General features: G+C 27.4%; 1 long non-coding RNA gene across 1 annotated transcript; it reads left to right on the forward strand.

Annotated features, from left to right (window-relative positions):
* The first annotated feature begins 1542 nt into the window (after positions 1-1542).
* LOC108776357 (uncharacterized) lies at positions 1543-2477 on the forward strand. Its single transcript, XR_001940784.1, has 3 exons — positions 1543-1607; positions 1849-2023; positions 2460-2477. It is a non-coding gene; the product is annotated as an uncharacterized LOC108776357 (long non-coding RNA).
* The last annotated feature ends 371 nt before the right edge of the window (positions 2478-2848 follow it).

Here is a 2848-nt window from a genome sequence, read left to right on the forward strand (position 1 = left end):
TGTGTGTGTGTGTGTGTGTGTGTGTGTGTGTGTGTGTGTGTGTGTGTGTGTGTGAGAAATTTTCCTTTGTTGTATATTCTGCATGAGAACACGGCGTTTATACGTCTGAATTGAAATAAGATGTTGCTGTACTATAATGAAAAGTTATAGATGCTAGAATGGATATATATATCATCAAATTTATTTATATTTGAAAATAATTTTTGTTTAAAAAGAAGATTTAGTCTATTTAATTTATAATTCTACTATATATTAATTTTTTATTATTTTAGAACTCGGAATCAGACTTGGAAAATAATGAATTTTTAAATAAAGTAGGATTTTAAAAAAGGCAAAATTTAGAATAGAAAATTCAATTTCTGTTAAGAAGAAAAAAATGATTGATCCAAATATGTTTGCTGAAAAAAGAATCACTGCTTTAAGTGCTTCAAATGAATTAATGGATTTGGTAAGTAAAAAAATTTGACTTTTACTTTTAGTTTCATTGTTTAAGTCAGCTTAAGATTTTTATATGCACCCGTGCCATCGAGAAAATATGATCAAAATATTTTGTAGTTATTTTGCTTTTATTACATTTTTATAACGCACTAGCTAAAACTAATTATTTTTTATGTTTGATATATATCAATTTTTTTATCATCATCCAAGAACAAACTTTTTTTTATGATTTTTTATTAATCAAGCTTTCACATCAAAACTGCAGACTCTTTATTGCTACTGTTATAAGAACATTGCAAAAAATTTTGTTATTTCTACTTTCAGGATTTAAAGAAACTGCTTGGTCAGTCTTTAGAGGGTAAGGCCATTCTTCAAACTTATGAAATAAATAAGTATTTGGAAGAAGAAGATCGAACAGCCCTTGTAGACATTGTTGTTAAATGATTACTTTTCCATATCACTCAGTAAGTTATTTTATTAATATGTTTTAATGTTTTTCTCTCTTAGTTACTTGAATACATGTAAATAACAGTGGTTAAATTAAAACTTGTGTGCTCTTTCTGACTAAAAACGTAGCAAATTTTATTTTCTGTTTGAAAACTTAAAATACTTTCAGATTAATCTTATTCTTTATCAGTACAGTCTTCAAGGGCGAATGAGAGTGCAGCGTGGATATTGGAACGCAATTTTAATAAGCCTTGTTTATAGAATAATCTGAATTACAAATATCCTTTATTATTGAATAAAGGATCATTATTGAATGATCAATATATATACGTTTCGACTCATTTTGAGTCATCCTCAGTACAATTCTAAATTAAATATAATAAAACAGTATTTTGTGAGGAACATCACATCGAATGGCAAATAGGATGTTATAAAGTATTCTGTTGAAAAACAATTTGTATCAGCGCACCCCTCGCCCTGATGAAGTGAACGGTACGGTTCACGAAACGTTGGCATTAACAATGAAGAAAGACACGGCGATAACCCGCAAACCTTCTGGTATAATTTGTACCAATTATTATTAAAAATTAATAACAATCATTATTTAATTTTAGTGACATACCTTATTCATATCTTATTCTTTATTTTCTGTTTACAGTCCAAAAAAAACTGAGTTAGCTATATTAAAAGACAAGATTTTGACTCTATTTACAAATGAAGAGGTACTATGCTAAGTTTCATCTGCATATTATGCTGAATGTACAATTCGTACATGGTCGTAGGGTCTTAAGTTGTAGAAAATTGACAATCACAATCGAACATGACGAGAATAATTGACTATGATTGGTCAGTTTTCTACAACTTAAAACTCTACGACTATCCACATTTCCTATATATATTGTAAACTACATTAATGTTGCATATAAATCTTTCATTCATTTTAATAATTTGTTAATATTCTAGAATGTCTACTACATTGCTCCAAAAGAAGAGGGAAGTAATCAATCTCTTGCTAGAGGAAAAACTTTTTGATAGAACAAGAAATCTGTGAAAGAATGGATGAGAAAGAAAAATCTTATTCCTAGAGTCAAAACATCTAAACAGAATACTTATAATGAATCATCTTCCACAAAAACAGGTTTTCTATTTATTTTTTATTTTGCATATTTAATGTTTTATTTATTTTCCTATAATCAATTTTTAGAGCTTATAGTTTAGACCTTTCATGAAATTTTTAAATAGTTAATGTGATTTTAAGTAGCCTGATTGTTAAAGCAACTGTAGATAATCGTAATTTGCAAATAACTAAAAGAGAACAATTTAACTCCTATCAAATTTATTAGCTAAAATTTTCAAATTTGGTTAATTATATATAAGTAATTGAGTAACAGTTGAAGCTTTTTTACTAGATAAAGAAATGTACATGTACTTTCTAGGAGTTTTCAGTTTTTAAACTTTGTGTAATTCTCTGTAAAAAAATAAGTTACTTTATGATTTGTGTAAAAAATAAGTTATATAAAAAGCTATTTTATTTATTATAGTTTCCTAATACATGTACTGTTTCTTATGTGTAGCTGTTTTAAGAAACCCACAAATAATATAGAAATGCATTGGTAAAAAATTGATAAAAAATGATAATGAAGGTGTTCATAATGTTTTATGATTTACCAATTCCTTCAATGCAAACTATTGTTGTCGAAGATGCAAGATTCACAAAAATATATCTTATACTCAAACAAAAGCCAATCCATTTCTTCTAAGGAATTGACAAAATTATGCTGCAGATGTTGCCATAAATGACGTTAGCATCACAAGTATAAAATCTTATTGTATATGGAACGATCTTTTGGCATTTCACTGTACTGAAAATATTGCCTATGACTTAATGTATGATCTCGATGAAGGATCATGGAATTATGATATGTGTTTATTGATTCTGAAATTAATTGAGCTGAAACGCTTT

The sequence above is a fragment of the Cyphomyrmex costatus genome, unplaced genomic scaffold, assembly GCF_001594065.2.
Source record: "Cyphomyrmex costatus isolate MS0001 unplaced genomic scaffold, Ccosl1.0 scaffold355, whole genome shotgun sequence".
Taxonomy (NCBI): domain Eukaryota; kingdom Metazoa; phylum Arthropoda; class Insecta; order Hymenoptera; family Formicidae; genus Cyphomyrmex; species Cyphomyrmex costatus.